This window comes from Cydia strobilella, chromosome Z (genome assembly GCF_947568885.1).
Source record: "Cydia strobilella chromosome Z, ilCydStro3.1, whole genome shotgun sequence".
Taxonomy (NCBI): domain Eukaryota; kingdom Metazoa; phylum Arthropoda; class Insecta; order Lepidoptera; family Tortricidae; genus Cydia; species Cydia strobilella.
The window spans coordinates 36,152,681-36,176,138 of record NC_086068.1 but is presented as its reverse complement, the minus strand read 5'-3'; the positions used below and the strand labels follow the sequence as shown (position 1 = coordinate 36,176,138).

The following is a 23,458-nucleotide window of genomic DNA, read 5'->3' as shown; positions in this document are numbered from 1 at the left end:
GTTACAATTATAGTATCGTGTGAAACAAACGATGTATTATTACAAAAAATAAACTAATATTCATTAATTAGCTGCTTCCGCAATTTAAATACTACCTGAAACGATGTGCTCAATATGATTACTTAGGTGTAAACAACTATATGATAACAAATATTAAAAATCATACGCTTTGGAATAATAGATGCCAATTAATTATTTAGTCGCCAAACTATAATTTTAAGATCCCAATTAAAATTTTTGTGGCTTGAATTTGATGCCAGTTTTTTAATAATATGATGCTTATATTTGGAGCCAATATAAATTTTTAGGCTCTCACATATTAATGCACGGCCAAATTATATTATTATATGCCCAATGAAAGTCCAGGCGTTGAAGGTGCGCTTTTTAGTCGGATCACAAAAGTCTTTAAGTCTTTTGTAAGGTGACAACAAAGTGCGCGCCATCAACACCAGCTGCTCACCACACACTGTATGCTACAAGTCGCGACCAACGCAGACAACCGTGAGGTGTACCTACTATAACAGGAATTTATCATTTGCATAAAATTTCCGAGTTAAGTTAAACAAATCTGTTTTAAAATTGGTGTCACTAATCAATCAAAATAATATATAACATAAATATCATGGATTGGGCTGCAGAAACGTTTTTTTTTAAATAATGTATTTTTATGCAGGCAATAATGGCGTGTTTGACGGTATACATTGACTGCTAAAATTATAGCTTTCAGCTAATTGGGTGACAATGAGGTCTAAAAGCTAAAAAATATTTAGGTAAGTTTTTCCGAGGCTAGAAACCTCTTTTATTGGTGCCTTTAATAAATACGATACTCACAACAAGAGGTTCACTGAAACAAACAAAGAATGCTTAAGGTTTTTCATGAATTCATGATTCGGTCGCAAATGTCATTGTTACAATAACTATGATGAAGGAGTATTGATCTAAACACAGTGTCAAAGGCCTTGGCCAAGTCCAAGAAGACGCCGATGCAGTTTATGTTATTGTCCAAGTTGGCAGATATTAGATTGGCCAAGAGCGAGATGGCATCCTCAGTGGACCTGCGAGACCTAAAGCCAAATTGTCTCTCCGACAGTACTCCGCTCTTTTCTAAGAACCTGACGAGTCTTTTATTGACTAGTTTCTCTAAAATCTTCGAAAGGACACTAAGTAGGGATATAGGTCTATAGTTGCAAGGTTCATTTTTAGGTCCGTCCTTATATATGGGGGTGATAGATGCTATTTTCCACAGTTCTGGAAAGTGACCCGTACTTAAACTTAGGTTATAAATATGTGCTAGTGGTTGCAATATTAGGTGGCCAACAGACTTGATCAGGTCGCCGCTGACCCCATCCAGGCCAGGTGCACTATTATTTTTAAGCTGTGAAATAATACTTTTGATTGCATTGACATTTGTAGGGTGCATGAAGAAGGATTCGGAAGGACTTTCTCTTATATTTACTTTGGCGGCTGAAGTCTTCTCAGCGTCCCCAGTTTGAGCAAAATTTTTATCTGCAAGCTTTTTACCCGCCGCCGAGAAGAAGTTATTGCACCTATTCAGACTGCTTGGGGTCATTGGCAGGGGGGTGTCACTGCGCAGTTTAGGTATATTTGGCCGGCGCACCGCCCGGGAAGGAGTATGGCAGTGGGCTGCCGCTCGGCTCGCACGATAGTGGTGTCACGTGGCGCTCGCGCAAAATTGTAAATACGCAATGGCTTCGAAACCTAAATCGCGATCTAATCTGTATAAAAGATAATGTTCTGTTTACGGATGTCTGAATAAACGGAAAAACAAGGAAGCAGAAAAAACTTTATTTTTATTTTCCGGACTATACTTATTGACCGACATATTTTCAAAGGAATAAGTACTTCTGTGGCATACCTACTTCCGTGAGAATCAGACATATACTATCTCCGGCTAAAAATTGTATGTTAACAGAATCAACGTTTGTAATTCCTACATATTTATCTTAAAAATAATAAATCAGTAGGTATAGGTACAAAAACTTGTCAAGTGACAACCCCGTGCCGACACTCACAGCTCGGTCATAAAACTGCGGCGCGCAAAGAAGATTCACGGTTCGTGCGCGGTTATAAGTTTCAATTTTGCTTGCAGGCGGCGAGTGTAGGTATAATTTTATACCTAAATCTGGCTTTTGTGAACGAGTGAATTTTCTGTACGGTAGTACTATTAGTTATTCTGTGTCATTGGGATCAATCAAGTCAGCGTGTTGAGTCGGTTTCTTTGGGATGTTGCATATATGATAGATATGCGTATTATTATTCGTTATGTTATGCTCACTAACTCAACTTGATATTAGAAAGAAGCGCATCGATTAACAATACCATAAGGAGTTTTTTGTTTTCCAACCTTCATGCATTTACGTCGTTTTTTACGCGTTCGCCGAAACGATCTGAATTTTTAAAAGAAATCGTTAACCGCAAAATACCAGCCGCGCCACAGACTAGATGAAATTATAACACACGGACAGTGATAGTTGTGCAAGCACAATAACTTAGAGCCCCTGAAAGAGTGTATGGAAGCTATAATGGATTCTCCAAACTGTGACTCTAATACATTTAACCAAGCTAATCGCTTCTCTCGTATTTAAATAATGAAGATTTTTTTGTATTGGCTTGACTTCTTTGCAACGCTGATGCCTCACTGCGAAATATTGTTTAAATTTTTACAGACGCGATCTATTGACTCGATTAAAATTGCAAATGAGATCGGCAAATTTGAGAAAACTGTAGGAGAGTTACGAAATGCAGTCACGCCACCGTCGCCCAAGAAAAAACGCCGGCCAAACAATGTGACTCATTCAGTAATGAGAAAAGAGATATGTGACGTAGTGACAACACAAATTAGGGACAGATTTGTGTATACAGACCATTATTGGCGTCAAAGCAATTTTTCACTGATACATTTGAGGACTATAATATAAACTTCCCGGAAGATGAATTCAAAAAGGTGGTCAAAACATATGATTTTTTGGAAAACTATACACTCAGAAACGAGCTGGTTGTAATTTATAGCCGAAAAGATTTCCATAACGCGGACGGTGCGGTAGCTTTGCTGCAACACTTCATTGAATTTAACCTAGACTCGGTTTTTGCTCAAAGCATTAAACTATTAAAAATAATAATGTACGATACCAATGACATCCGTAGAGAGTGAGCGCTGCTTCTCTACCTTGAATAGAGTTAAAACATTTACGCGCAACACAATGACCCAGGATCGATTAAATGCTTTGTGCATGATTTCGATAGAAAAACGACTAGCCAGATATCAGATTTCCACCAAAAAGTTATTGAAGTCTTCGCGCACCAAAAAGACAGGCGGATGCATTTTCTTTATAAGTAATTTTAAAATAATGTAAGTAAATTGTAAATAAATTGTATTTTACCGCCACTGATTCAGTTTTTTTTTTAATTTAAGTGAACACCCATAAAAGCCCCTGCTTGGAACACAATTTTTGACTTCGTAGCTTTGTTTGGACTAGTTAGGAGGTGAACATATCAAAAGTACCCGGCCGTAACCCTGGTGCTGGGGGGGAGAGGGGGGTTTGAAGGTTCCATTTTTCGGTTTTTCGATTATATCTCGGAAACTATGCGTCTGAGCGACTTGGCCACTTGGCAAAATGAAAAGAGATTTGTAACGCGACTCTTTCTCAAATAAAACATAAGCCATGTTTAGTTCACATGAGACTACTAGATGGCGCTAGTAGGCCCCGAATTCGAGTTAAACTTTGGGCATATTTTACCTTTCCCGTAGGTTTAAAATTCTAAAACCTTGTGTAACTTGTGTTAAGTGTTGACTAGTTTTTATGCAAACAATACGAATGTGCATAGATATAGATTAATGTAACATTGTCGACCCATACATATGTATCATTCGTCTATGTACACAGAGATGGCGTTAGCACGCCATTATATCTCGTCATTACTGACTTCTGAAACCCTGTAAAAAATACGGAACATCATGTAACATGTTCCTAAAAATATATTGAATGTATCCAAATAGTTTAACATATGAAAACAATGGGCATGTTTGTACAACTTAACTGTTTACCAAACCATCTCACTAGATGTCACTGTGCTTAGTGCACGCCGTTTCTACTTCGCGGTGTTAAGATTTTTCCTAGAATAATGACCCGATGAAGTGATTTTTGTAAATGTTGAGAAATAGTTAGGAGTCAAATAAGCGAACGGTAGCGTACCATCTGGGACCTAACCGGCCTTCTTGACTCACATAGTTAACCCAGTAAATTTCTTCACATCACCTAGGCGCTCGACTGCTGTCCTTTAGGACGCCGCTCGGCCTTAGGCAGTTAGTTTAGTAGTATAGTTAGTGTAATTGTAACTAGTGCCGACTGGAATAGACTTCTACATCGTAAATCATCTTTGCTTTCACCTTCACCCCGCACGCCCCATCCCTCTCGGAGTAAACTACTCTACAGATTTAATTTGTTACAAGTTTTATTCAGTCAAGTTTTTCGATATCTTGTATAGTTTTGGAGATATCCGCTCTTGAAGGTTTATTTAGGGCTCTCAATTTTATCTTGATTATCTACATCAGTGAAGCTGCTAAGCCGGGTTTGGAATAGTTTTCGTATAAATCGGGGGTGCTGAATTCATTGACACCATTGACACCATTCCTAAGTAAAAACAAAATTAAAAAAAAATATTTTTTATAAAACTCCTCTTTACGCTTAAACCGCCGAACCGATTTCGTTGAAATTTGGTATAGAGATGGTTTAAGTCCCGGGACAGTACATAGGATAGTTTTTATAACCAAAATCATCTTTTAAGGGTATGAAAAGTGGGGTGGAAATTTGTATGGGGAATCAATAACCGCTGAATCTATTTAAATAATATTTGGGATGGTTTTGGTTAATTTAGTTTATAATGAAACCAAACATGCCTTCAAACCTAAATTTAAACAGTATTAACGTCAGGAATTCAACTTCGGCGAAGAAGCTGAATTCCCCTTACACTAAATTTCACACCTTCAAAGTATGATTTTTTAAGATAAAAACTATATTATATCCTGTCTCGGGACTTAAAACATCTATTTACCAAATTTCCACTAAATCGGTTCAGCGGTTTAAGCGTGAAGAGGAGTTAAAAAAAAAGTTATTTGTTTAAAGTTTATATGTTTTTACTTCGGAAAGGTGTCAATGTTGATACCATAAATGAATTCAGCACCCCCGATTTATACGAAAACGTTACCAAACCCGGCCTAGCAGCTTTACTGATGTAGATAATCAAGATAAAAATGAGAGCCCTAAATAAACCTTCAAGAGCGGATATCTCAAAAATTACAAGATATCAAAAAAATTGACCTAATAAAACTTGTAACAAATTAAATGTTTTTCATTTTGTATGTGGCCATGTCGCTCAAACCCATAGTTTCCGAGATATAATCGAAAAACCGAAAAATTTAACCTTCAAACCCCCCTCTGCCCCCCAGAACCAGGGTTACGGCCGGGGACTATTGATATGTTTACCTAACTACTTTCCCTCTAGACCTTCTTATTGCTTGGCCTAATGTTTGAATTGCTTTGGACTTTGACCCCAGCCGCCAGATCTCACATATTTGCGCGCTTTGTTTCTATTTAGCATTGACATCTAGCGATTCATAAATTCGTCAGGCAGAACTGTGCGTATATGGCTGTGTGCTTATAAGCGCGACTGTGAAATGGCGTGCACGGGTTCGATTCTTACGAACAGATAAACTTTTTGCTTTTTTATTTTTGTTGTTCGTGCATGCAACACACAGACTTAGCTTATTTATTTTTAGTTTTCGTAATTATTTGTTTTTATTAGTATTTTGACGATACGTGAAACATCTGGCAAACCGGACTATGGCGCCAATATGTGCAAATTGCAAACAGAGCGTACCAAGTCAAGCATTTCTAAAATGTTTTGAATGTAAAAAAATATTCGATTTAAAATGCGCAAGAAGATCATCAAGTCTCCTTAATTTAATGACAAAGGAAAGAAAAAAAGTTATGGGTATGCTTACCATGTCGATCCAGCTCTACTACGCCGAAACAAACATGCACTAGCACTTCACCGGCCGTTATCGCTAGTACCTCATCCGTGCTGAAAGAAATTCAAACCAACACCTCTACAAGTACAGAACATTGCTCCGAGTCCGAAGACCCACAGAATAATGCTCCTCAGCAGATACCGAAAGCATCCTTGGACGAGGCCCGCGAAGTTCAGATATCGGATAATGACTCTCATGAATTACAAATGGATACTATTCGTTCGGAGCTTAATATATTGATGTGACTCTCCCAAACCTCAAATTAATAAAGTTGTAAGTAGCAGATCACATTATCCTTCCAGCATCGAAAATGAACAAAGTACTCCTTCAGAGGAACAATATTTAAACATATCGCCAATACCGGAAGCATGTTACAAAACCTCTATAAATGCAGAGGTTTGCTCCGAGTCCGAAAACCTTCATAGTGCTGTCCCTCAGATACCAGAACCATCATCTTTGGACAAAAACAACCCTGAATTCGAGACATCTAAAAGATATTCTCCTGAAATCGATAACATAACCAGGAGGAAACCAATTATAACAAAATATGTTTCAGTAGAAAATCTGTCAAATACAGGAATTGACAATGAAGGCTCTTGGAAATATGATAGCTTGTCGTCTCCTAACAGCTTACCGAACTTCTCTATACTTGAGACCACAGAAACGCAGCAAATGAAATCCGCGGTGGATGCATTATCCGTCCAACTGTTAAGTGCTCATGATGAAATATCCAGGTTGAACCAACAAGTCTGCGAATTGAAAAAAGTTATAGAAACATGACAAAAAAGATCCTAACCTATAAAAAATTTCTAGGTGACACAACAGTCAGCAAAAGTGGATCGCTATCTAACAAAAAATCAAAAAGAGACAAAAATAGAGACCAGCAAAATTCCTCAAATGTCCAAGTCACGCCGACATCAGAACGATTTCACGTTAGTAGCACTCCGGTACAATCTACTCCACCTACCGGCTGTAATATAGTCCCTGGGAATAGCCTTCATCCAGATGGCATTAAAGACCAAACGATTGGAGAACGAATATCAAAGAACTCACGGAAGAAATTGGCCTCCGTTTCCAATATGAATCTACAGACTCCTGCCGACCATGCGAAACAAAAAAACAGCACAAAAAGTATACTCCATTCAAGTTATACGAACGGACAAATGGATCGCAACTCGGAGAAAAAATCTTCCTCTAATATAAATAATAAAAAACCGGCCAAGTGCGAGTCGGACTCGCGTTCCAAGGGTTCCGTACATTACACAATTTAAACAATGTACATATTTTTTATGTGAAACATGAGTTAAAAAACCCGTAGGGGTCGGATCAAAAACTAAGTAATTAAGTCCGACTCACGCTTGACCGCAATTTCTAATAGGTTTTCCTGTAATCTATAGGTAAAGATCTATTTTCTGTATTTTTTTGCAAAATTTTAGACCCAGTAATTTCGGAGATAAAGGGGGGGGGATTGGTAATTTTTTGCCTATTTAGTTGAATAACTTCTAAAATACTGATTTAAACTTTCACGATTTTTACTCATTATTATTTACAACGACGGGACTTAATCGCGTAAAATAAGTATTAAACCCACCTCCGACGTTTCGAGGACGGCGTTGTCCCTGTGGTCTCGGAGAAGACTGGCTAAAGTTGACATCAACATCTTCTAGGCGCGCGAGTTTTTCGAACTACCCGCACTTGGTCTTGTTTATTAACTTGAACGTTTTGCGCACTAGGGATGTTACCGGGTCGACACACAACACTCACAATATTCGATTTTAATACTTATTTTACGCGATTAAGTCCCGTTGTTGTAAATAATAACTTCTAAAATGTTTATCCTAAAAGTATAAAAAAATATATTTTAATTTTCTCATTTACCCCCAAAAAGTGGCCCCCATGTTTAAAATTCATATGTTTACGTTACATGTCCGTCTTTGGGTCACAAACTTACTACATATGTGTACCAAATTTCAACTTAATTGGTCCAGTAGTTTCGGAGAAAATAGGCTGTGACAGACGGACAGACAGACAGACGCACGAGTGATCCTATAAGGGTTCCGTTTTTTCCTTTTGAGGTACGGAACCCTAAAAACTGCAAAAGTTGTTATTTTGAGTGCTAATAATAAAAACAAAATATATCAAATCTCACGTAAAATTCTCCCAAATAAATTACAGATCTGTCATTACAGTATGGCAAATGCTGGTATTTAGGAAATGCTGCGGAACATTCAGTTGAAAACAAAAACTCTAACACCTGATGATTACTGCGTTATACTTATGGGACAAGATGATTTTGAATCTACGAAAGACTACCATAATCTTATTCACTACATACGTGAAATACTTCAACCGTTGCAACACCAACTTCATCATCTGTTCACCAACGTATAAGTGCAACAACAGAAGCAACCTATACAATGGACGTAATGAAACTTTTAACAATCTACTATATCTGGACATCGAAACACATCAGCATGCATTTCTCATTGACTCAAATCAAAACCTACGAGGGGCGTTCAATAAATTTTCGGTATGTGAATTTTCATTCACATACCGAGAATTTATTGAACAACGCAAACAAATACGATAAGTTTAATATTTTTATTTTTCAATATACTCCCCCCCCTCCCCCCCTATGTTGATACACTTAAAACATCGATCTATTTTTTTTTAATCCCTCATAAAAATAATTTTTATCTTTGGTGTCAAAATGCTCCTCCACTGCCGCCTTCAACGCTTCATCGTCAGAAAATCGATTTCCACGCAGATCCTTTTTAAGATTGGGGAACAAAAAGAAGTCACTGGGGGCTAAGTCCGGACTATACGGTGGGTGAGTAATAGTTTTAAACCCAGATTCAAGAATAGCCGCCTTGGCAATATGAGCAGTATGCACAGTTTGTAATCGATCAGTAATATTCCTTCACAATCCCAAAATATTGTGGCCATGATCTTGCCAGCTGTAGGGATGACCTTGAACTTCTTGGGATGAGATGTACCCTTAACGTGCCACTGCATGGACTCCTGTTTACTTTCTGGGTCATAATAATGAACCCAGGTTTCATCTCCAGTAACTATCTTTTGCAGCACCTCATCAGGATTTTTACCGCACAGGTCAATAAAATCGAAACAACAAGCTACTCGCATATCTTTTTGAACCGGTGTCAGCATTCGCGGAACCCATCTCGCACTTACTTTTGACATATTAAGATGGTAATGGATAATATCATGTATGGTACCAACAGAAAGACCGGTTATTTAAGCTATTGATTTTACCTTCACTCCGCCATCTTCCAATATAAGTTTTTTCACTTTGATAATATTTTCTTGTGAAGTAGCTACTACAGGCCGGCCAGGTCTAGTATCATCTTCAATACTCTCTCTCCCACGTTTAAATTCACTTGATCACTTTTGAATGGTAGATAAAGAAGCAGCAGACTCACGGTAAACACAATCCATTTCTTCTTTTATAGTTTTTTGATTTTTACCCTGTTTGGTCAAGAATTTTATTACGGCTCGATGCTCTAATTTAATTAACATTGTTAAATCGCTCATGGTGCTCACGTTTGTTCGGCAATTGCAGAAAAACAAGAACATATCGGTTTGAATTTTACTTTTTTTTTAAAGTCTATGAATGACTCTTAGTGGCCAGTAACAAAAGAAATACTCAAAAAGGTTGTAAGATATCAATATCGAGAATTTATTGAACGCCCCTAGTATCATATGACCAGAACATGTTCAACATGAAAACGGGAGAGTTAAAAAACCACGGTATTAGGCAAATTATGAAAGACATACACAAAGCTATTGAACTCATCAGAAGTCTTCGGAATCGAAACCGAACACAGCGTTACAGTGACCCTGAATGCCTAAATCAAACAGAGACAGCCTCTGGGCCACCCGTGACAACTAATAAATCTCCGTGCTTAAGCCCAAACTCCACACTAGATACAAATACGAAAGTCAAAAAAGGAACTGACAGTGGCATTAAAATGTCTAAGCAAAAATGTATTACTAATTATTTCTCCAGGCACATATTAATCAGCAACCAGAAAGTGAGTTTTTTCGTGCCTGACAAGAATTACTTTAGCGTGTTTCATCAGAACATAGCAGGCCTAATATGCAAGCAAGAGTTGATAGAACTTGCACTAGTTGCACTAGATGAATTAACTGTAAACAAAAATAAACATTTTGACGTATTGTGTTTTTGTGAAACGTTTATAAAAAAAGGAAATGAGACTAATGCTCGAATACCCGGGTATCGATTGGCAGCATCCTACTGCAGGTCACACCAAAAGCGAGGTGGCGTTTCTATATTACGTATGAACGATATGCTGACACTGAAACTTGCTTTTTTGGATAATTTATTGGAAGACTATGTGTTTGAATGTTGTGGCATAGAGATATACCCTATCAAATATATGGTTATTTGTATCTATAGAAAACCCACGTCAGATTTATCTACTTTCTTTGTAAAATTGGATCGACTTCTTAATAGGTTAAAGCATAGAACAATAGTATTTTATACAATAGTGATATAATAGAGAGTTTTTCAGTCGAGTACCGTGTTTAAGCAACGAAGCTTGCTGAGTTGCTTAAGGTACGAGATTGAAAAGCTTGATTATATCACTATTGTATACAATACTTTTTCTACGAGACAAAAAAAATAATACTTTCAACTAGTAGAATCATATAGGTAAACAAACCAAAAGTATACAGCTAAGATACGCGAGCTGCCGCAGCCCGCGATACCTTCATACTCGGACACTCCCCGGCCGCAGGGCCCGGCGCCCCCGGCGGGTTGGTCTACGACACCTCCTCATAACTCACGAGGCCCTGGTACCTGCTCCTTGCTAAATTCAATTTTAAGACAGTTTTTTTCTCGATTTTGGCCACTGTAGCCTATGGAGACTAACAAGCAACGCTAAGCGGTTTTCGTAGGGTATGGATGTTGCTATATGAATGGTGTCACATGCGCGTTTCTGACTTATGAAGCAATTGTTTCTACTACAACATAAAATAAAATGTTTTTGTTGGCCAACCAATCACAAAGCAGATGCGACGCAGCAGCGTGTTTAAGTAGCCTAATAATTTGCATTAAATCGAGTCTCCTTAAACAAGAAATATTTTATCGAAATGTATGAAGTTCTATTTTCAAAATTTTTATAATTGACTAAACCGTATCGGTAAAATTCTTATGCTTGAGTCGGAAGTGCCATAGACTATCCAACGTTGAAAAGAGTAAGGTTGTAGTGTTGCATATGAAGTTGTAATACACAGATTATACTCGACGAGTAGAAAAAATATAAAATTGTGATAGCGGGAGACCTGAACATAGACATGCTTAAAACGTCTGAACACTAAAATGATCTTACTAGAATGGCTAATAATAACAATTTCAAATTACATGTCCTTTGTCCTACTCGTCAGAATTCATGCTTGGAACAAATACTGTCTAATGTTCATGACGCCCAAAGTCATGTTTACGGTTTAGGCTTATCTGATCTAATGATGCACAAAGCATTGAATTTGCGGGTTTTAATAAAACCAAACCGAGTCGTTTCCTTTATTATTATAAAAGGGACTATAGTCCTGAAAATGTTGCGAAATTCTATGATTGTCTTTGTGGACTGTCGTGGTCGGAAGTGTACGAAACAAGTGATTTTACTCGAGCGTATGAAATATTTTACGATACTTTTAAATTATTCTACTATCTTTGTTTCCCCGTAATCAGAGTTAAACGAACTTTTAAAGCTCAGTCTACCAACTGGTTTACAAAGGGATTGAAAAAATCAATAAGAACAAAGCGGAACCTCCGCTTTATGTATTATAAAAATATTAAGAATAAAAATATCTGCTATAAAAATAAATATCGCAACTATTTTCGACTTCTGAAACGATGCATACACCAGGCTCAGAAATTAACTAACTGTAAATATATAGCTAGGTCTAAGAATATATGTAAAGCTACTTGGGACATCATAAAAAGCATGGCGGGAGCTCATAATATGGAAGTAAGTCCAAGTAAATTAGTCGTAGACGACATAATATTAGATAATCCTACTGACATTGCCAATGAATTTAATAAGTATTATATAAACATGACAAATTTAAATCAATGTAATTAACACAACTCTGACACTTCACGGGTAAAATCGAACAACCCCACTCTGTTTTTGGTTCCCACAAATGAGTACGAAATAAGAGTGATTATAAACTCTCTTTCGACGACTAACTCAGCGGGATACGATGATGTACAAACGCGCATCCTAAAAATATGTAGGTCAATAATATCACCCGTTTCGAGCTACTTGGTAGGGTAAGGGCACCAGTGCTCAGCCATGCACCAGTGGTCAGCCTTTCTTGCTTATTTTTGGCTGTAGTTATCAAACCTTTTCTACTTTTCATGTCAAAAGTAGGTGATATTATAGATTGATAAACTATTAATCGAAAAATAGTTTCATTTAAAAAATATGTCTAGCATGAACCACAACACTACTTTAAAGAAGTGCTGTCTTCTGACATGAAGGATCATGTTATGGATGGTATAGAAAGGATGCCAATCTCTTATGGCAGAATTGTTGCAAAAGTGACCGCTTTCAGCTTTAAATAATAGTTCCTAATCTCTCCGGTGGCGCTAGTTAGGCTCTGGGACATGAGTATAACATGAACCATATAAGGCAACAAATAACCCGACCAAATTACGTAGGTTGGTTTTGGTAGTATTTCGGTGTATGGTGGCGCCGCCTAATTACTGTTTTCTGATGGACACTTTTCATACATAGAGATTTGGCTCCTTTATATAGTCTCCATGGATCATGTGATATGCGCCATTTTTTTTGGAGTGTCACATGGTATTTCGATAAGTCGTTAACAGCCGAATTATGATATCTTGTTAAAAGAATGTGGACTGTATCACATGATTAATACTTATTCTATCTGAAAAAAGTAAAAAATGAATATATAAATCCATATAAAAGTAAAAAATTTAAGGCGGCTGACTATTGGGAACTACTTTTTTGTAGAAATCCAATAGTCAGCCTCCCTTGGCTGACTACTGGGTTTATGGCAGTAATTTTGAAAAGGTCGTAAACCCAGAAGTCAGCCGGGGGAGGCTGAGCATAGGAATCAGAACTTTTTTTTATTTTCAAATGAAATCTATGTCGTTAAGCCAAGCACCTTTAAATATTTACATTATTATGACTTTATTTGATTGAAATAAGCAACTTCCCAGCAATCAGCCTGTGGCTGACCAGTGGACATTGACATCGCGGAACTCAGAACCCACTAATCAGCCGTTAAAATGGGATGGCTGGGCACTGGGTACTTAAAGGCTGTCTATTGGTACACAGGGGGCTGATTACTGGCAAAAACGCACTGTCATTATATTTAATGAAATATTTCCAAAAGCAACGTTTAAAAACGTTTTATTCCTTACAAAACTTAAACTATATGAAATTCTTGAACAGTAAAAACTTTAATAATTCTTATAGGTCAATTAGTAAGCAAATCAAACGATCTTAAACATAGAAATTTCGTAAAAAGGCTGACTACTGGTGCCTTTACCTTACACTGGTCTTTTACTTGTGGTACCTTTCCAAAACCTCTTAAAATGTCGTTAATTAAGCCAATACATAAAAAGGATAGTAAAGAAAGCATACAAAACTATCGACCCATTTCTTTGATACCAGTATTGTCAAAGATATTTGAGAAGGCTATGCATAAGCGTATAGTAAAGTTTCTTGTTAAATTTAATATAATACACACCGAACAGTACGGGTTTCAAAAAGGGAAATCAACCTCATTGGCTGCTTTTTCGTTAATAAACAAAGTTATGGGATACATGGATAAGAGTATGCCGGTTACTGCTGTCTTCGTTGATATGAGTAAAGCATTTGATTTTGTATCCCATGAAACTTCTAAAAAAATGTGAGCTTTACGGTATCAGAGGTACAGCGAATGAGTGGCTAAAAAGTTATTTAAGTGACAGGACACAGTTTGTACAAGTATCAAATGTCAATTATACAAATACTGTGATGACATATAAATCTTCCACCAAAGTAAACCGAGTTGGGGTACCACAGGGAAGTGTTTTAGGACCCCTGCTCTTTTTATTGTACATAAATGATCTTCCTGATATAACTGAATATGACTGCATACTTTTTGCTGACGATGTATCTATTGTTATCCTATTCTCTGACATAAATTAATATAATAATGACATTAACAACACTATCTCTACAATTGTAACATTGATGCACAATAACAACTTAAATGTATAATATAAGGAAAACAACATACTTACAATTCATAAATCACAATGCTAAAAAACTGCTACTTAGGGTATTTTTTGACAATGAACCTATAGAAGAAGCGTGTTAAACAATATTTCTGGGCATTATTTTAGACGACAAGTGCTCTTGGGTAAGTCACATCGATAAAGTGTGTGGCAAGATAAACTCTTTTGTATATGATTTGTGGAGACTGGAAACTTGTAGCAAGAAGGCAGCCATACAAGCGTACCATGGCTATGTTTGCTCCCTACTCAGATATGCGATCATCCTATGGGGAAACTCGTGCCATGCAAGTCGAGCGCTGATAGCTCAAAAGCCATGCATTGATATTATGACATCTTGCAGACCATTGTACAAAGATCTTGAGCTAATGACAGTACCTTGTATGTACATATACGAATTATGTATGTTTATTAAAATGAACCCAGAACTTTTCAAGACGTTTCAAGATGTATGTAATTTTAATACAAGGTACCCTGATAGGCTAGCAATACCTTGCAAACGAACAGCTTTGTATAGCAGAAACACTTTTTGTATGAGCATAAAAATCTATAATAGACTGGATAATGACATCAAACAGTTGCCTTTGAAAATGTTTAAAGTAAAACTAAAAGCATGGCTTTGCACCGACACGCTGGCGGCGTCCTACCTCCCAGCAACCAGCAAACGAGCGGGAGCCGCGGCGGACGCCCGGGAACGCCTCAAGGTCACTAAGTATAGTTGTCTCGGCGCCCAATACTTTTTCTCACCATTTGGCGTCGAGACACTCGGACCTTGGGGCAAGGGTGCACTCGAGCTCCACAAGGAGCTCAGTAAACGCCTGAGGGAGGCAACGGGCGACCCTCGCGCGGGCAGCTTTCTCGCACAAAGGATTGCCATTGCAATACAGCGCGGGAATGCTGCCTGCGTGTTGGGAACCCTGCCCAAGGGTCCCGGTTTAGTTGTAAGTTTTTAGTTTTTAGTATTTATTTTTAAGTTAGGTTTTTTAGTTTTAGTTAGTTTATTTTAATGGTAGTTTTAGTTTGATATATATTATTAGTTTATAATTATTATGTTATTTAAGTTTTTATAATATTGTATAATTATGTTAATAAAATATCAAGTTTATTTATGCCAGCGTCAAAAGCATGGCTCGTACAAAAAGCCTTCTATTCCGTTGTAGCAAAATCGGATTAAGTCTCACCTCGAAATCCTTCCAAAGATATGAAATTTGGTATGTATGTTAATTAAAGGTCCCTTTTTCATGTCCACACTATTTGACATTTGGGGACCTCGAGGAATCGCAGCCATCTTGGAAAATGTGTACCATCCTGGAGAAATTTGCGTTTTACTCCAAATATACGTTCTCTATGAAAATATGGTGTAAGGCAACATTAAGGCTTAATAAATTCTACACGAAAAAGTCCTAGATATCTTTGCGGAAAAAATACATCTTGTTATAGAAAATAATAGCTGAATCCAGATTTAGCGCTTATACACTTTCACGGGATATTCTCTTAATATGAAACTTGGAGGAATATGAATTTCACTTTTGTCTATACATTTGTACACGTTCTACCCCAATATCAACATTTTACTCGACTGCGACTTAAACAGAAAGCTATTGAGGAATACATGACATCTTTTGAGTGAGGTAGGTGTATTATAATTATAATATAGGCCTTGACTATGATTGTTTAAACTTAGCTTTAGTTGTAAGTTTAGTTTTTTGCATGCCAGATGCTGGTGAAATATGTGTTACTTATGTATAATATTATCTGACCACCAGTCCTTTTGTACCATATTTCATGCAAAATGAAGTTATTTGTATTTGTATTCCTTTATGGCCTTTTAGATGCTGTATTTTTAACCGACTTCAAGATTTCAAAAGGAGGAGGTTATCAATTCGGTTGTACGTTTTTTATTTTTTTTATTTTGAAAATTCTTTTTTTGATTGTAACTATATATATACAGATTGGTCCCGTTTTTGTCAAAACGCAGTTCTGATGATGGGATCCATGAGGAATCGAGGGAACTCCTCAAATGTTAAAGGCATACATATAGGTATAGTGATTTTAGTATTTTCATCAACAAATCAAGCACTTACATTTAAAAAAGTGACATTTGATGAAGTGGAACTGCTGATGATGATCAGAACGAAACTCTTTAATGACGCATAGTTCACGTTTGGCGATTTGTCCTCTTCGTTATGTTTGTTAAGCAAGTTAGGTTTTCAAGAAACACTTTTGTCCAGCTCGAGTTCTGATGATGGGATCCATGAGGAATCGAGGGAACTCCTCAAATGTGAAAGGCATACATATAGTGATTTTTGTATTTTTATCAACAAATCCAGCATTTCCATTTTAAAAAGTGACATTTGATGAAGTGGAACTGCTGATGATGATCAGAATGGAACTCTTTAATAACGCATAGTTTACGTTTGGTGATTTGTCCTCTTCTTTATGTTTGTTAAGCAACTTAAGTTTTTAAGACATATTTTTGTCAAGCTCGAGTTCTGATGATGAGACCCATGAGGAACCGAGGGAACTCCTCAAATGTGAAAGGCATACATATTGTGATTTTTGTATTTTCATCAACAAATCCAGCAAAGTGACATTTGATGAAGTGGAACTGCTGATGATGATCAGAATGGAACTCTTCAATGACACATAGTTCATGTTTGGCGATTTGTTCTCTTCCTTATGGACCCAGACCCAAACTTGAACCCGGACTCGGACCCGGATCCGGGTCTGGACATGGACCCCAACTCGGATCCGGTCCCGGACCGAACTCTGACCCAAAATTGGACCCGGACAGCCGGACACGGACCCGGACTCGGATCCGGACCCAGACCCGGACCCGGAAATGCTACTTGAAAAGTGGGTTAGGTTAGATTAGAACTGTGACCCTTACAGAAACGAAATGTTATCAGAAAAGTAGGTTAGGTTAGAACTGCGACTCTTACAAAAACGAAATGCTACTAGAAAAGTGGGTGGTTTTACCTCCTTTTCTACATTATTAGGCAATATTATAATAATTAGGCAATTAGGCAAGAGATGGATTAGGATAATTAGGCAAAAGATGCTGTCTTTTTCATTTCATAGTCTGGAATCTAAGAGTGCACCATCAACAATAAGTAAACTTTCAGCGGCATCCCCCATTGAAGTCGGTTTTTTTTCTTAAAAATTATTTTAATCATTTCCATATATTATTTTAATATTTACATTATTGCGTGGTATGGGCATGTGATGAGGAGGGATGAATGCCATATAGGCAAAAAAATCTTAGGGATGAATGTTGATGGACGGAGAGCGTATGTTAGACCCAAAAAGCGATGGATGGATTGTGTGAAAGAGGATATGAGAAAGAAAGGAGTGTGCTGAGGTAACGAAAGATAGAGCAGAATGGAAGAGAAAAACATGTTGTGCCGACCCCACATAACGAGGGATAAGGGTAGGAAGAAGAAAAAGTTTTACATTATTGCGATAAATTGCTTATTTGCTTTCTATTTTACTAGATGTTAATAGTAATATTATTGTTAGATTGTGCTATGCGCAGATCATGGGGCCTCACCAAGATAATAATCGTTTATCGACAAAATGCCAAATGAAAAGTTAAAATGACGACGACGCGAGAAACTTCACGTATCTGTTTCGATTGGCGTTTTATACAAATTATTGTCATTTATCTTGCACTCCCTGATGATAAAAACCGAAGTAGACGTGGTGGTGGCCATACGAACAAAAAACTCATGAAAATTAGGTTTTGACTGTTGAAAGAAAGGTTAGTCGATGACATTTTTAACCGACTTCAAGATTTCAAAAGGAGGAGGTTCTCAATTCGGTTGTTTTTTTTATGTTTGTTACTCCATAACTCCGTCATTTCTGGACCGATTTTGAAAATTCTTTTTTTAATTGTAAGTATATACATATAGATTGGTCCCGTTTTTGTCAAAACGCAGTTCTAATGACGGGATCCATGAGAAATCGAGGGAACTCCTCAAATGTTAAAGGCATACATATAGTGATTTTAGTATTTTTATCAACAAATCAAGCACTTACATTTAAAAAAGTGACATTTGATGAAGTGGAACTGCTGATGATGATCAGAATGGAACTCTTTAATGACGCATAGTTTACGTTTGGCGATTTGTTCTCTTCGTTATGGACCCAAACCCAAACTTGGACCCGGACTCGGACCCGGACCCGGGTCTGGACATGGACCCCAACTCGGAGCCGGACCGAACCCGGACCCCCACTCGGACCCGGACCTAGATCGAACTCGGGCCCAAACTTGGACCCGGACAGCCGGACACGGACCCGGACTCGGATCCGAACCCAGACCGGGACCCGGAAATGCTTCTAGAAAAGTGTGTTAGGTGGGTGGGTGTGTTTGAACTGCGATTCTCACAGAACAGAACTTCTATCAGAAAAGTAGGTTAGGTTAGGTTAGAACTGTGAACCTGACAGTAACGAAATGCTATGAGAAAAGTGGGTTAGGTTAGATTAGAACTGCGACCCTTACAGATACGAAATGCTACTTGAAAAGTTGGGTGGTTTTACCTCCTTTTCTACATAATAAGGCAAAAGATGCAGTCTTTTTCATTTCATTGTCTGGAATCTAAGAGCACACCATCAACAATAAGTAATCTTTCAACGGCATCCCCCATTGAAGTCGGTTTTTTTTCTTAAAAAATATTTTTATCAAAAATAAAATTGTGACATGAATAAACACCCTTTGGAACTTGGTAGAAAGCACTTACTTATGAATCCGGTCTCGGGAATACGACGGTTGTTCCAACAGCCTTAGTAGGGTTTCCTGGAGACAGCAAATAATGTCACTTTTTAAAATTTTATTTATTGAATAATAAACATCACAAACAAGAACCATCGTGGGCAAAACCATGAGGTGGTTTGGGGAAACTAAACACGGTCGTGGGTGGGTGGTGGGTGGATCGCGGGTTCGCACCCCGGTTTGTACCAATGAGTTTCTTGGAACTTAAGTACGAAATATCATTTGACATTTTACCAGTTGCTTTTCGGTGAAGCCAAACACCGTGAGGAACACTGCATACATCCGCGAAGAAATTCAAAAATGTATGTGAACTTCCCAACCCGCTTTAGACCAAACCAAAACAGACTCACTTCAAAAAGGATAAAATAAAATGTTACTCCTTCGCCACTGGAGAGCTTCGTCACTTTTTCGTGAATATATGACATATTTTTCAGTTTATAAGTGTAACTACTTAAAAACACAAATCAAAATATTTGATAATATTAATTTGATTTGTTCCCAAAGTTGTGTAGAGATATTTAATCACATTTACAATCGGGTCTATCGCGAATTGGGTTTTGGGGACCAGTGATGAAGTTAAAGCCAAGGGCGCCCGCATCCGCGCAATCCTCGGTCTTCATCACTAACATTTATGTGTAGTGGGTGGTTTGAAAATGTGATGTCTACCCCAAACTTTAAATACACTTTTCGTCGGGTAGTCACACAAATCTCTGTTTTGACATTGTGATGGGACGTCAGTTAGCCGCGACCACGACCAATGTAACCTGTGCCGAAACGTCGGTGAAGGTAACAAAATAAATTCGCGATAGACCGATTGTAAATGTGATTTAATATGTGTTCAAAACGCGAATTTTAAAAATGTTAAATATATTGTGCAGAGATGACAGCACCAATCTCTCTCGCTATATCGTAATCCCGTAAGTAAAGGATTCGTATAGCAAGCATGTACTGCTTGGTCTAGTTGGTCAAAGACGCCTAGTCTTAAATATTATATAAGATGGCATATAGTCGAATAATTGGGACCGGTTCCGCCATAGCAAGGTGGTCTAGAGGGGTTCATGGCGTTCGCCCGGATAGCTAAAGACGCCGGTTCGAATCCGGCCTTCACCACTGGAGGGCTCCGTCATTGTTTCTTTAATAGACATCTGTTATCTGTTACTTGTCAAGCGTGTGTTTTAATCGTGCTCACTATTTTCTATTTACATGAGTTTACATTTATTTCAGTTTGTTACTACTTTTACATGTACTAACAACTGATATATTATGTTTGGAGTCGGTGACAAGTTAAGCCTTTATTCAGAGGGAAAATTATTCTCACCTGATTTGGAACTTTAGTTCAATTTTACATAATTCCTGACACGCTTATGCCTTATAAAGGCTTAAGTAATTACAATATCGGTAAATAATACATCCATACCTACAACCAGATGGAAAGCTTTTCTTTCTTTCTTTCTCATCGAACCGCACCAGGGTCGGCATTCAGTTCGACAGTGTTGACGCTTTTAAGATTTGGATTGGCACCGACTTCAAAAACATTAGTTGCTAGTCAATAAAAAAGGGGTAATATTTTATATTATCCTCTTTGTTTGAAGCCGGTTTTTTTTTAACTATAACAACGTCGTGTACAATGGATATCTGTTACTTGTTAAGCGTGTGTTTTAATCGTGCTCACTATTTTCTATTTTTATAGTTTTGTCTCCAGAAATTGTCAATGTTAACATAACCTTTTACGATGGTTACACCATCCGGCTGAATCTATTGACCGATAACAGATACAGGATGACTCGCTCGACCGGGCCGCTTCGTTATCTATTGAAAGCACAACGTGATCACCGATAGAAAATGACATGTCGGACGCCTCGGCCCGGGCGCGGCCCGGTCTAGCGTGAGTCATCCTTAATTGTGCAAACTATTTTTTAGAGATTTCACCTCCTACCCCCATATAGTGATTGTTTATATTTAGTCAAAGTAAAGTGTCGCGAATTGTGGAAGGAATATTTTGACGAGAGGTCTCGGGACAAAGGTATTTGGTATAAAACAATTCAGCCTCAACCCTTTAACTCTCCGTGGATTGATAACAGTGTGTTGTGTAGGCAGGATCTAGTTTTATTGTTAAGATTGCGTTCTGGACACATTCCATTGAATAAGTTCGCCTATCTCATGCGTAAAGTGAATTCGGAATTATGCACCTTATGTAATCGCGTCGAAGATGTGTATCACATTTTAATGGAGTGTGTCCGAAATGAGCGACCTAGAAGACAAATATTTCATGACAATGACAGTTCCATTGGGTTATGTAATACCTACCTATCGAATCCCATGTCCGATGTAGTTGGAAAGGTATTAAATGTTGTTAAGTGCGGTCTGAGGGACAGAAATGTGTGATGTACATACTAGATTTGGCTGTTTATTTTTTTTTAACTTTGTTAATTAAGTGATGTTTTATGGGGCGACATATTCGTTCACTCGAAAAAGCCCTTTAATAAAGATTAAAAAAAAAAAAAAAATAACGAGGCCCCACCAAGGGACAGTCAAAATTAAAAGTCTAATGTCAAAACAATGCTAGTACTTACCTCGTAAAAGTAATCTAGTCGTCAAAAAAAACCTCGAGTAAGCTTTATTTTATACTCAAAGTCGAGAGGTTCTATTCTGTTCACATTATAGAAAAAAAAAACGTTATTTTATTTTACGCTTACAACCTTCTACAACATACCAGTATAGTGTTTCTTCTACTCTGACTATACAATACTCGTTGATTTGTTTTTCCATATCTGAAAATCACGCCGTTTTACGATAGCAGCAAATGGAGATGTGCAATAAATAATAACTGTATTCGTCTGAAATAACATCTCTCATCATCATCAGTGTAGGTATTTATACCTCGAGAATAAGTTTAATAAAAAATACAGACAATTAGTACTCTTTTTCTTCTAATGAAGGGAACAAAAATAATGCGACTGCAGTAATTTCGCAACATAAAGAGGGAAAAAACTCAATAGGGATCTTTCGTGAAATTAAGTTTTAGAATTAATCGCAACATTGCGGATTCTTCTTCTTATTAGGGTTCCGTACCCAAAAGGGTAAAAACGGGTCCCTATTACTAAGACTCCACTGTCCGTCAGTCCGTTTGTCTGTCACCAGGCTGTATCTCTTGAACCGTGATAGCTATACAGTTGGAATTTTCGCAGATGATGTAATTCTGTTGCCGCTATAACAGCAAATACTAAAAAGTAAGGAACCCTCGGTGGACGAATCCGACTCGCACTTGTCCGGTTTTTTTATTAATATTACTTAGAATCATAGAAGATATAAAATATTCATAACTCAGGAACACATATTGCCAGGATTCGAACCCGGGATCTCCAGCTTCGTAAGCAGCATCACTACCAACTAGGCTATGAGGCCGTTGCATTATTAATTGAACGTTACAATGAGACTAATTCTTTAAAGGATCGCCAAAGAATCTGTAAGGACTATTGAAGACAATAAAAAATCAGACAGCGAATTCGTCAATTTCGGGGCAAAATCGTTGCGCGCCTGCGGCAAATTCGATTTCATCTCGTCTGCAAATCGACAGTGTGTTAAGGCTCTTACCTTATGCCGAGATTGTCTATATTTCCGTAAACGAGGAGTTCTCTGGTGTGAGGGAATGATGCAGCAGACGTAGGCGTATCTTCAAACGGCTCCACGTCGCGACTGACCTCATCATGAGCTATACCGTTTTCGTTGTCCAGTGGATTTCCAGATTTAAGGTCTTCTTGAATGTCGTCCGAAGGAGCATTAAGTTCATCTAAATTATATGCGACTCCGAGTTCAGGTCTGGTTTCCTGTGAGCAAAGCATCATGTGCAGTAAAACAACTTCTTCTGCGTTACACGTGTAATTTTAGCACTTATACAAAAATATTTCGGTTCGGCAATTAAGATCCCATTTTACACGGTGTATAAAATGACAATTTTCTTCAAAATTTATAAAAACACTTTTTCAACAGAATATTTTATCGGATGGTTGTGGATGTCTGTCTTCCGCATAAAGGGAAAAGGAATAGGTACAAAATAAGAACGGCTGAAAATTTAGCTGTGAAGGAAAAAAAGGATTAATGAGATGTGAGTGGTATGGACGATGATGGCTGATTTACTGGATAAAGGAAATCTAAATTCAAAACCGAATATTTATAACGCCCGTCAAATGAGGCTATTTGAAATTTGAGATTTGGAAAAATGCGGATCACAGATAATTAGCAAAGGTTGGCAAAACTACAAGAAAAAAACTATGGCAAATAATTAACTGGTTACAAAAAAAAGGAATCGGATTAATAACATTAAAATAAACTAAAATAAAAAATA

General features: G+C 37.6%; 1 long non-coding RNA gene across 1 annotated transcript; it reads right to left on the bottom strand.

Moving 5' to 3' along the window:
- Positions 1–828: 828 nt before the first annotated feature.
- On the bottom strand, positions 829–22,884 carry LOC134754975 (uncharacterized). Its single transcript, XR_010128992.1, has 4 exons — positions 22,708–22,884; positions 21,827–21,884; positions 19,082–19,137; positions 829–844 (listed from the first exon to the last, which is right to left on the bottom strand). It is a non-coding gene; the product is annotated as an uncharacterized LOC134754975 (long non-coding RNA).
- Between the last annotated feature and the right edge of the window lie 574 nt (positions 22,885–23,458).